We start from the raw sequence: 12484 nt of genomic DNA, 5'->3' as shown, positions 1-12484 counted from the left end.
CGGCCGGCCTGTCACGGCTGCGGAGGGGCCGCTGCACCCTCCGTGTGCGCCGGTCCCCACAGCAGAGGCACCGTCCCGAACTGTCAGTGGTGTGGAGGGAGGTCACGTCCGAGATGTCACTTAAAGCCCAGAGGTCATGGGTTGGGGTGAAGAAACAGCACAGACCATGAGCGGGATCAGGACTGGCCTGGAGCACAGCCGTCAGGCTCCGTGCAGAGGAAGCCGGGTCCCGCATGGCTAACCAGGGTCAGTCCCAGTCCCACCGGCTTGAAAAACATGCTGGGTGCAGGTGTGTGTACGGCGCCCAGGATCCTGACAGGCTGAAAACTGGAGAAGAAAGGGACTGCAGAGGACCCCACGGGGGGCTTTCTCTCCTCGCTGGAGAGTGCACACGTCCTCTGGAAAAAAGAAAAATAAGTACAGGGCCAGTTTGTGGCATGATTGGAGTCCCAGACCCGGCAGCTTGAAAAACATGTAGGGTTGGGACCAGCAGTTAGCAATAATGGCTGCGTGGCTGGACTCCCATGTAGTCAACTGCAGTTCGAGTCCCAGACCCGGTGGCTTAAACTCACGCTGGGCACGTGTGCGTGTGTGCCCAAGATCCCGAGAGGAGAACGGAGGAGAAGGGATTGCGGCATGGCCATCACCCCTGCGGGATGATTTCTCACTTTCTGTCTCTTTGTCTCTGTCTGTTACTTTCTGGCGAGCGCATGTGCCCTATAGCAAAAGTCTCTGTGAAAGAGAGAGAGAGAGAGAAAGAGAGAGAGAGAGAGAAACATGTGGGGCACATTTGCATGTGTGCCAAAAATCTCAAAAGAAGGGAGGAATGGAGGCGGGAGTGCAGTGTGGCCGTTTCCATGAGGGACTCCCCTCGCCCGACCCCGCACCCGACACACACACGCCCTCTGGCGAGTATTTTTAAATGCGACCTCAGCGTGTACTGTGCAGTGTGCCCACGTTCAGAAAGCAGAGCCGACTGCACTGTCGCAGGTGTGCATGGGAGACACTCGCCACCACGAAGCCTCAGCCGGCCCGAAGTGACAGCACGAAGAACGGGGTTTTGCCGCAGGCCGGTGTGTCCCACTTCCTCAGGGTTTCAGGCTTCGGTGCCACCAACTGAGGGTCCAAACCGGGCCCCATGCCGCACATGGGGTGCCGGGACAGGCGGGAGCCCGGACGCTGGGGGACAATGAGTGTCCCCTACCGAGACGCCACAGCTTAGGAGATGAGAGTGATAAGAAAGGGGCTGAAATGGACACGAGGGGACAGAGGAGAGCTGAGGTACGACCCGGGTCTCCAGGCCCCGTTACAGTGGGGCGAGGACCGGGCACAGCCGCAGGCTAAGGGCGAGGGAGGTAGCAGGTTCCTCTTCGGGTCTTCATAATAAGAAGGGGAGATGTTACATCAAGTGAAGGTCGGACGGAAACGACTCGGTTCCTTGAATCCACGTCGCGCGGATTTCTAATGAAGCCTTGATGTGAAGATGCCCTCTGTTTCTGAAGACATACATCTTTATGCCAGAACGGCTGGAGCTCAGGGCTCTTCTGTCACAAAGCATCCCTGGCGTCCAATCTCGAATGGCCCCTGCACCTCGGGTGCTGAACCCAACACTCTGTCACCTGCCCGAGGGCCCGCGGAGGGAGGGCGGGGCCCCTGGAGAGCTGCTCTCCGGGGGACGACAGCCACGGGCCGGCTGCGATCCGGGCGGGCACCCGCGCACTCACCGCACAGCACCGACCTGCCCGAGGCCGAGCAGCCCGTCCAGCGCCCACGGAGCGGCGTGGGGCCTTCCCACAGTGCACACGAGGGGCTCTCCGTCAGCTTCCCAGTCGCACTCACGGGTGTGCCGAAGGTATTAGAGAAGCTCAAGTCGCATCACTGCAGCTTCAAACGCCGCTGTCTGCTTTAGGAGAAACGGCTTCTGCACATGCAGAAGAACAGAGGAAAAGACTGAATTCCAGCTGTCCACATGGTTCGCTGAAGAATATCCGACTTCTCCACTCGTTTTTTCCTGAAAATGTAAACTGCTTTAGGTATAAGCAGGCTTCTTTGGCAAAAGCGCAGCTCGTTTTCCCCAGTGAGCCACACTGTCATACTAGGCATCACGTTTTCTCGTATTAAAGGCGGTCGCAATCTGTTTCACTATGGTCCTAGGGAGAATGAACGTAATCTGTTGATCAAAGGAACATCCTTTGGCCCAGCCCGATTACCAATACTGAGGGGAAAAAAAGGGGAAATCGTATTGCCACATCAAGATGACCCTTGGGGGACCAGCAGTTAGCGTAATGGTTATGTCGCTGGACTCCCACGTAGTCGACCGCGGTTTGAGTCCCGGACCTGGTGGCTTAAACTCACGCCGGGTACGTGTGTGTGCGTGTGTGCCCCAAGAGGAGAATGGAGGAGAAGGGATTGCGGTTTGGCCAACTCCCTGGGGCGGGGGGTGTAATTTCTCGTTTTCTGTCTCTATGTTTCTGTCTGGTGAGCGCACGCGCCCTGTAGCGAAACAAACAAACAAACAAACAAAAAACAAAAAAAACCCTCTCCCCCCTTCCAAAAGAAAGAAAGAAAGAAAGAAAGAAAGAAAGAAAGAAAAGAAAGAAAGAAAGAAAGAAAGAAAGAAAGAAAGAAAGAAAGAAGACCCTCGGAACATCGTGGCAGTGGATGTGCAGACACCCACATGGTGGGGCTCAGGAGGTGTCTGGAACAGGGGAGAGCAGGCCCCCGCTGCTCCCCGCCCCGCAAAGCCTCTCCGTCACCTTAACCCCATCGCGGACACCGACCTCGGCACAGCCTGTCCCTCTAAGAGAGGGCCACTGCTCACCAGGCTGTCACAGTGCAGGGAGGAGTAATGCCGAGGTCCCTGGCCCAGAGGAAGACCAGGAACAAGCCTGCGGGAAAGTACCGGTCAACCGGTCCTGACCCACGTGAGTCACTGACACTCACAAAGTCTGACAGCCTGGACTAACTCCATGCCATGAAACAACGGGCTGGTCGGTTCTAACAGGAGCGCGAGACGACAAGATATCCAGCTAGGGAAACGGGGTCACGCATGTCCTCATTTAAAAGTCAGCTGATGCGGCATCTGTCGGCAGCAGAAAGGACGGTAATAAAGCGAGGGGCGTCTCTAGCTTGGACTGTACAGTACACCGTGTGGGCAGACGCAGCCAGACCAAGACGGCGACCACCGTCCCACGTCCTGCGGCTGTCAGTCAGAGCGGTGGCTCCCTTGGCGGGCACCAGGGCCACCTGGGTGCTGGGACCACGTCCTGGGCAAGAGCTCCTTAGACACAGGGACACAGGGACACCAGGACACCTGGACACAGGGACACAGGGACACCAGGCTGCACCTTCACAACTTTGCTTTTCTCTATATAAGTTACACCTTAACATTTTTTAAAATTTCATATATTTACTTACCTGTTTTAATTTGACCAGAGAGGGACAGAGTGGGGGCAGGGAGTAAGAAAGCAAGCCACAGGGCTAGGACTCAAACTGTATGGGGCCGGCAGGGGGCGTGGTGGTTAAGGATGCTGGACTCCCACATGGCCAGCCAAGATTCAAGTCCTGGACCTGGAGGTTTGCTAAATAGATAAAGTTAAATAAACAATTCTTCTTAAAAAAAACATTTTTAGGAGCCAGCAGCTGGTGTAATGGCTATGTTGCTGGACTCCCATGTAGTTGACTATGGTTCAAATCCCAGACTCATGCCAGGTGTGTGTGCGTGCAAGTCTAAGATCCCAAGAGGAGAATGGGGGAGAAGGGATTGTGGTGTGGCCATCCCCCCGGGGGGGTGTTCGATTTCTCTCTTTCTGTCTCTTTGTCTCTCTCTTTCTGGCGAGCACATGCTCACTATAGCAAAAACCTCCCCCCACCCCAAAAAAAAAAAAAACCCCACACATTATTTAAATGCTATTAGACACAGGAGTATCTTCTTTTTTTTTAATGGCCAGGTGTATGCACTCACCAGAGAGAGAGGAGAGAGAGAAACACCCCCACAGGGGCGAGTCACACTGCAATTTCTCCAGCACTCCACCCTGTCAGGATCTGGGGCACACAAGCACAGGCATCCAGTGGGTCAGGACCTGAGCCGTGGTTGGCCCCACCAGCTGGCCATGGGACTGACCCCAGAAATCAGTGTCTGAAAACGTAGTTACCGCCCCCTTTGTCTGCATTATAACAGGGAGCCTACCAACCGTAAGATCTCTAACGCCAACAGCAAGCAACGCACTTTAGTCCATATGAGAGAAAGAGATGAAAACCTGCTGATGCTACTCAGATCAGAAACTTGACTGCATTTCAGGATTCCTGAAATGTCCCAGTCCTTGGGCTGAGCCCATAGCCCAGTGGGTAAGGCAGCTGGACCTCACATGGCTGACTGCAGTTCTAATCCCAGGCAGGGAGGCTTGAAAAGCACGTCGGGCTCGTGTGCACGTAGGCCCGATCCCAGAGCGGTGGAGATGTGGAGCGGTCGGGGTTGCCGCGGCCCGGGACCACACCTTCCCCCACTCTCTGCCTCCCCCTGACAATCAAAACGAAAAACTGGGGGCCGGCAGGGGGTGTGGTGGTTAAGGACACTGGACACTGGACTCCCACATGGGCGACTGTGGTTCAAGTCCCAGACCCGGTAGCTTGCTTTCTCACTTTCCCTCTCTCTCTCTCACTCTGGTCAAATTAAAAACAAAACAAAAACAGCGGCTGGTCCCCTGGCAGCAGCAAGCCCAGCGCCCTGTGAGGCTGACAAGGGAGTGTCAAGTCCACATTCAGAGCCTCCCTTTGGACAGTGGTACCATGTGCCCGTGACCCAGGCTGGCCGAGACTGGGTGAACCGCGGGGTCGAGCCCCAGTGCGGGTGCTGTCTCTATCTCTCCACCTCTGTCATGAAATAAATAAACTTAAAAACTCCCAGTCCTGGGGCTGGCAGGTAGCATGGTGGCTAAGGGTGCTGGACTCCCACATGGCCAACCACGGTTCAAGTCCTGGACCTGGTGGCTTGCTTTCTCACTTTCCATCTCTCTCACTCTCTCTCATTCTGTATCTCTCTGGTCAAATTAAAATAAATAAATAAAATTAAATTAATTAAAAAAAAACCCTCCCAGTCCTTCCCAGCAGCTAGTTACTAACTACCGTGTTAGTGACGACCACCTAACAGGACACTGCCACTGTTTCCACAGTCAGTAACACACAGAGGTTCCCAGCTACCCATGGTGTGCCACGTCTGCGTGCAGAGTGGCCTACCCGTCCCTCAGGCCACGTCTCTCGGGGTCCCCTCACTCCTGCTGCCCCCTCGCACTCGGCTACCTCCCCCGACACACACGTCACATGGACCCCGAGTCTGCAGAAGCTGCCGTCCCCTCTGTCCGGTAGCACCTGCACCCTTCAGTTCAAACAGCACCAGGCCAGAAGTCCCCTCTGACCTGCGTGTGGGCCCTCGTCCCTCACGCCTCCTCTCCGCAGCACCTGTCCCGGCTGCAGCTGCACACCTGCTCTGTGGCAGCCTCCCCGACGAGGGAGCCAGGGCGTCATCACAGCACACATCTGTGCTGGGCACACGGACGCACAGGGTCTCACGTAGGGCCTCACTCTGTCCCCCTGCTGGCTGACAGCTCAGGACCCTCCGGGCCACCTCACCCGGCTTCTCAGGATGGGCCGGAAAGGAGCCCCAGCCTCCCGTGCAGCCTGCCTCCACGGGGCCTCCCCGGGAGAGGCGACCGAGGGGAGGACTGTCTGAGCAGATGGGGACAGGCTTCAGTGCTGGAAGGTCGAGCACAGCTTCAGGGAACGAAACCGTCGTGGAGGCTGGCGACGAGGTCCCTGCCTCAGGACAGACAGGAGCCGTGCCTGGGGAGCGGGCCTCTCCTGCGTGGCCCCACGCAGGCCTCCCGAGGTCTTCGTGTGGCTGGACGGTGAGCAGCAGGAGGCGTGCCTCGGCCAGCAGCACCGCGCGGGTTCCCAGCTCAAGTCCGGCGGCTTCCCTGAGGCACTGCGCACCTGCCCACAGTCAGGGCTGGCTGAGGCTGGGCGTGGGAAGGCGGCGGGACCCAGCCGGGCTGGCGACTCTTCTCACCAAAATGGGTAGAAAGAAACACTTTCAAAGACGACTTTTACTTCAACTCTCCTTTTCCAGTTCGTCTCTTCCGTAGGTGATAAGGAGAGTGAGCGAGACAGCGCCCCCAATAGGGTCTTGGTGCCACGGCCCAGCCCCAGCCCCCAGCCCGACCCGGCCCGTGAGCACAGACGTGCCTGGGGGCTCAGGGAGGTCTGTGGGCTTGAAGCGAGGACCTTCCCAAGTGGATCTCCTGCAGAACATCAGCTTGACTACCATCCCCAGGATCGCAGGCGTTCACCTTGGTTCAAGGCCTGTCCTTTCTACACGACTCATCATTGACCATGTCACGCACACAATAAGGCCTGCAGAAAACCATAAATGAACCTTATCGTGGGCCAGCCTTCTGTTACTAAATGAATGAGCGAAGTATCGTCTTTCCTACTTTGAAAACAATCACTTACAGTCACTAAAATATGTTTTTCTCCAGCAAAAAATATTTGCACACTTGTCTGTGTTGTAAAAACTTCAAACCAGCATGCCGGGCAGTGTTACCAGGGAACGTAGCCCTGACGTGACGTGAGAACTCACGCTGGATCTGGCAGCTCGCATCGGCAGTCCCCGTACCTCGTGGCTGGGAACATGGCTTTGGAACGGGCTGTCTGTCTAGTAGTAGCTGTGACCTTGGCCAAGTCACCTAAGTTCACTGCAGTCTAGTTTCCTTATCTGAGAACGGGGAATTAATGATGCACACCTCAGAGTACTGGCGTGAGAATTTTTTTTCTTGCTATAGGACACATGTACTTGTTGGTGACAGAGAATGGGACATTACCCCCTCTCCCCCAAGGGGGACAGCCATGCTGCAATTCCTTCTCCTCCAGTCTCCTCTCAGGATTTTGGGAATGAACACACAAGTGCCCAGTGTGTCTTTTGTTTGTTTTGTTTTGTAGATTTTTACCATAAGGCACGTGTGCTTGCCAGAGAAAGTGAGAGGGAAAGTGAGAAATCACGCCCCACCCCTCTCCGTGGGATGGCCATACCGCAATCCCCTCTCCTTCATTCTCCTCCTGGGATTTTGGGCACGCATGCACAAGCGTCCAGTGTGATCCTTATGATGCCAGGTTTGGGACTTGAACTATGGCCAGCCATATGGAAGTCCAGTGCTTTAACCACCATGCCACCTGCTGGCCCAGGATTAACATTTTGATATACAAGGATATTAATGTACAAAATGCAAGTCAGGTGGGAAAATATCAGCAATCTAAAAGAAGGGCAAATAAGATGAGCAAGCAGTTTACAAATGGCAAAACAATATGGAAGATGCTCAATTAAAAGCAAAATGGAGGGCTGGCCCATAGAGCATTAGTGGGATCTGGACCCCACATGGCCAACTCTGTTTTGAATCCCAGCCCGAGGCTTGAAAAACATGCCAGACGTGCATGCCCATGTGCCCCAAATCCTGATGGGATGGAAAAATGGAGGATAAAGAATTGTGGCATGACCACACCCCACTGGGGAGTACTTTCTCGTGTCTCTCTCCTTGTCTGTTTCTCTCTGGTGACAATAATTGTTTTTTTTTAATTTAAAAAGGAGAATTATTGTAGTCTACCACACTGACAAAAATTAGTAAATTAGATAATACTACCTGCTGATAAGCAGGAAAGGGACTCTTCAAACACAGCTAGTGGAGGAAACTAAAGAAACCATGTTGTAGCATGAAGTAACAATTTTTAATAATACAACATGCATATATCCTAGAACCAGGAATATCATCTTGCTTGCTTTCTCCATCTCAGAGAAACTCTTGCACATGACCACTTGGGTATACTTGCCACAGTGTTTGTGGCAGCATTGTTTGTGGGAGCAAGGAATTAAAGACCACCCAGTCTATTCTCAGGAGACTCCCCTTCCCCCTAAACATTGCTGTGGACACTTCCAATAGGAAACTATGTAACAGAAGTAACCAATTAGATGTACATCCAATGTTATGGATTGACTCTAAAATATAATGCTGAGGGGAGAAAAACAATATAAGATTTCTTGCACAGGGTGTTCGTTTAGTGAAGTACTTCAAAAGCAAAATATGACATATCTTTCAAAGCAGGGTTAGGCTGGGGTTAGTGTTAGGTTACTTTTCTACCTGGTTTGGATTTCATATATTAATATCCTCATGTATTAACCCTAACCCTAACACATATTTGAAGTATATTTGACACATATTTCTTTCTTTCTTTCTTTCTTTCTTTCTTTCTTTCTTTCTTTCTTTCTTTCTTTCTTTCTTTCTTTCTTTCTTTCTTCTTTCTTTCTTTCTTTCTTTTTTTTCTATAGGGCATGTGCGCTTGCCAGACAGACAGAGAGAGACAGAGAGACAGAAAGCGAGAAATCACCCCCCACGGGGGATGGCCACGCCACAATCCCTTCTCCTCCATTCTCCTCTCGGGATCTTGGGCACGCACGCACATGCACCCGGCGTGAGTTTTAAGCCACCGGGTCCGGGACGTGAACAACGGTCGACTACATGGGATTCCAGTGATATAGCCATTACGCTAACTGCTGGTTCCCACGTATTTCTAAAGTAGATATGATGAAAGGTGGTTAGCATGGTTGCTTAAGTTGGTGACTGGGAGGGCTTTGCAGGAGAAATGGAAGATAAAGGGGAACAATAATAATATAAAATGAAATTAAAGAGAGGTTCTCAATGGGCCAGGGATTATAGTGTGACATCAATTGAGGAGAATGACAATTCTACAGCTCGGAGTCCCCAAGGAAAATAAGTCCCATGCATTACCTCCTACTGAAAAACGTAATTTAAAAAAAATGCATAGCCCCGTGGGTAAACCAACAAATAATCATGCTATGAAGGGAAAAAGATGGTGGGAAGACGGCTCAGTCTTCAGCTGAGTCACTCAGTTCTCAGGAACAAGAAAGCAAGAACCTGGGCTGGTAAAAAGGAGGTGGGTGCTGTTTACAAAACCACCTCACCCACACACAGGAGGGATGAGAGCGAAAGGAGAAAACCATTGGTTCGACAGCTTAAACTCAGTGATTAGGAGGAAGAGAGGAGAGGCTCGGGAGTCAAGAACTCATGGAAGTCACAAAATTTAAGGCAAAATCTAATCGTGTGGCTCATGAACTAGCAGCATTTTCTAGAAGCAATGAATATGCAACACTATCCTATGTGGTGGGGCAGAGGGGAGACCCCACGTTTTAAGTTAGAACCTAGAATGATCTCTTATCAAATTCAGATGACTTCTTCAAAATCATTGAAGTTTTGTTTAATAATGGGCCTTATGATTAGATCTATGTGAGGAGCTGAACTCATTTTTATGGAGACAAAAGTTGGGTAAAAGGGGGTTTTTGGCATTGCCATACAATGGGCGTGGGAAGGCGGCGGGACCCTGCCGGGCTGCCGACTCTTCTAACCACAGGAAAATGGGTAGAAAGAAACACTTTCAAAGACGACTTTTACTTCAACTCTCCTTTTCCAGTTCGTCTCTTCCGTAGGTGATAAGGAGAGTGAGCGAGACAGCGCCCCCAATAGGGTCTTGGTGCCACGGCCCAGCCCCAGCCCCCAGCCCGACCCGGCCCGTGAGCACAGACGTGCCTGGGGGCTCAGGGAGGTCTGTGGGCTTGAAGCGAGGACCTTCCCAAGTGGATCTCCTGCAGAACATCAGCTTGACTACCATCCCCAGGATCGCAGGCGTTCACCTTGGTTCAAGGCCTGTCCTTTCTACACGACTCATCATTGACCATGTCACGCACACAATAAGGCCTGCAGAAAACCATAAATGAACCTTATCTTTGGACAGCCTTCTGTTACTAAATGAATGAGCGAAGTATCGTCTTTCCTACTTTGAAAACAATCACTTACAGTCACTAAAATATGTTTTTCTCCAGCAAAAAATATTTGCACACTTGTCTGTGTTGTAAAAACTTCAAACCAGCATGCCGGGCAGTGTTACCAGGGAACGTAGCCCTGACGTGACGTGAGAACTCACGCTGGATCTGGCAGCTCGCATCGGCAGTCCCCGTACCTCGTGGCTGGGAACATGGCTTTGGAACGGGCTGTCTGTCTAGTAGTAGCTGTGACCTTGGCCAAGTCACCTAAGTTCACTGCAGTCTAGTTTCCTTATCTGAGAACGGGGAATTAATGATGCACACCTCAGAGTACTGGCGTGAGAATTTTTTTTCTTGCTATAGGACACATGTACTTGTTGGTGACAGAGAATGGGACATTACCCCCTCTCCCCCAAGGGGGACAGCCATGCTGCAATTCCTTCTCCTCCAGTCTCCTCTCAGGATTTTGGGAATGAACACACAAGTGCCTGGCGTAGTTTTCAAGCCACTGGGTCCAGGACTTGAACCACAGGGTTTGCCAAGTGGGAGACAGCTGCCTTACCCTCCAAGCCAACCAGCTGGCATTCAGTGTGAGAACTTAAGTCGGTAAACTGAGTGCTGAGACTAGTGTGGGCCCTTAGACTAAGCAGCCTTTTAACTGTAATTATTACTACTCCATGCAACATTATCTTCAATTCCTATACAAAGACCCCCCGGGATAGTGTAAATGGGGAAACACTAAGAATAATTAAATTTGGACTTCCTGGGTAAATTGAATATTACAAATAATTAATTATACATTTTATATTCAACATTTCAGTATCTTAAATTTAAAAAACAAAAGCAAAAGCAAAAACAACCTCTCTTCTTAAAAGCCTGTGAGAAGGTCAAGCACCTGCTCCCGTTTGGTTCCCTGTCCGCACAGCGTATGAGCAGGTACACGGTTCTCACTCCATTTCACCCCTCAGCCAGCAGTCCGACCAGGATGCTATATTTAGATGACGTTAAGTCATGACTAATAAGTCAAAAGTGGGTAAGATGGCATATAGGAAGTGATTTCAGAAACTAAAATAATTGGTCAGTCTTAAAATACAAAACCACCAATTGGTTCTATACTTACAGCTATTTATCTCACTTTTTCTTTGCTCTATGAGAGGGAACGGAGGAGAGAGAGGGAAAGGAGAGGTGGAGCGAGGCAGGGTTTCGGCAGGGTCTCTCCCACCGGGATGCCCCTGCCCTGGCCTTCCAGCTCGCTGCCGTGACTGGCATAGACGGCTGAGCCCAGTGTGTCTGCATCAGTCAGGCTCCAAACCTGAGCCTCCCAGGCGGCTCCCGGCCTCCCGGGCAGTGACACCACCAGTGTGACCCTACAACTGGCCAGGATTTGCAGCTAATTCAAAGGCTGGAAAAGGAAGCCAGCTTCGTCAGTACTCTCACCAAGTGTGCTGACCAGCAGGGTACAGCCACCTCGGGTGTCAGTGAGCAGTGAGGGCACGGCTGGGGAGAGGAGGCACGGCTTCAGTAAAACTCATTACGTTTCTGGCCTTCAAACCGGGTCTTCTGCTATTCCAGTGAAATGCTAAGCACAGAGCTCTCGAATGACTTTAATCCGTCAACTACTATGTGAAAGGAGCGGAGAAACTATTTTGAACAATGACCTGACCAGTTACTTTGAAAGGGATGGTAAATTTAAGGCTTGAATGGTCTCAAATGGTTATGGGAACTTCACTGTACCAGATCTTCCTGCAGGGCAGGGTGCACCTTCGCCTGGGATGCCTACTGCCACTAACTTACAGAAGGGGATGGGGCGGGAGAGGGTGGGTCTGCCACTTAGAAAGCACCTGTCTTCAAAATGAACGCCCCACTCTGAAGTATGAGAAGAGTCAGGAGGCACTGCTGACGAGCCGATCGGTGTCCCCACACGATATTGTCACTACAGCGATCGACAGGCTTCGGGCAATGGTTCTAATCGCCCGATTTCTAGGCCAGGAGAGGAGCCCAACTATTCCCTGACAACATAAATAGTCGTGAGAGAAACTGCAGCAATGTCATGATGGCACAAATCAGCTGTCACCACACAGTATGAATAAAATAGTACAAAATTGACATCACAAATATTTTCACCGCAAAGGAATTTAGTTTTTTCAGTTGTAAAACTCATAGGGAAAAAAAGGTCAGTTAGGTACTAGGAAGCCTTTGAATGAAGAATTCTGGCCTTACTCCGGCTGGGCTGCGGATCTCTGTTCACCCCAGGCCGGACTAGCACGACCAGTATTGCAGAAATGCTTCCGTGCGGAATCTAACGCAGGGGTCCCGCTAGGAAGCCGCTGCAGACGCTGAGACACAGCTAAGTGGCCAGCACGCGTGGTTCGGGCAGGCTGCACGGTGACGCCTAGACCTGGGCAGGGCCCCCAGGTGCACGCGGGGTTCTGCGTTGCCCCGGCCTATGAGCGCCAGCACCCGGGGTAGGAAGGAGCGCGAACTCGCGGGGACGCACGGCAGAAGTAGCGGACAGCGGCAGAGCGCTTCCTCCGGCCTGCTCGGATTTTTTCCGAACGTTCCAGAAGACGGCCCCGCCTAATCCCGCACCGGGCAGGCTGTGCC

The 12484-nt window shown here is 52.0% G+C and overlaps 1 protein-coding gene across 1 annotated transcript in view; it reads right to left on the bottom strand.

Annotated features, from left to right (window-relative positions):
- MATCAP2 (microtubule associated tyrosine carboxypeptidase 2) overlaps positions 1-12484 on the bottom strand; it is a 43414-nt gene that overhangs the window by 29607 nt on the left and 1323 nt on the right. The window lies entirely within an intron of this gene.

Source organism: Tupaia chinensis, unplaced genomic scaffold (assembly GCF_000334495.1).
Source record: "Tupaia chinensis unplaced genomic scaffold, TupChi_1.0 Scaffold000088_1, whole genome shotgun sequence".
Classification (NCBI taxonomy): domain Eukaryota; kingdom Metazoa; phylum Chordata; class Mammalia; order Scandentia; family Tupaiidae; genus Tupaia; species Tupaia belangeri.
Note: the sequence above shows the minus strand (reverse complement) of the source record. Positions and strands in the feature narration are given on the sequence as shown.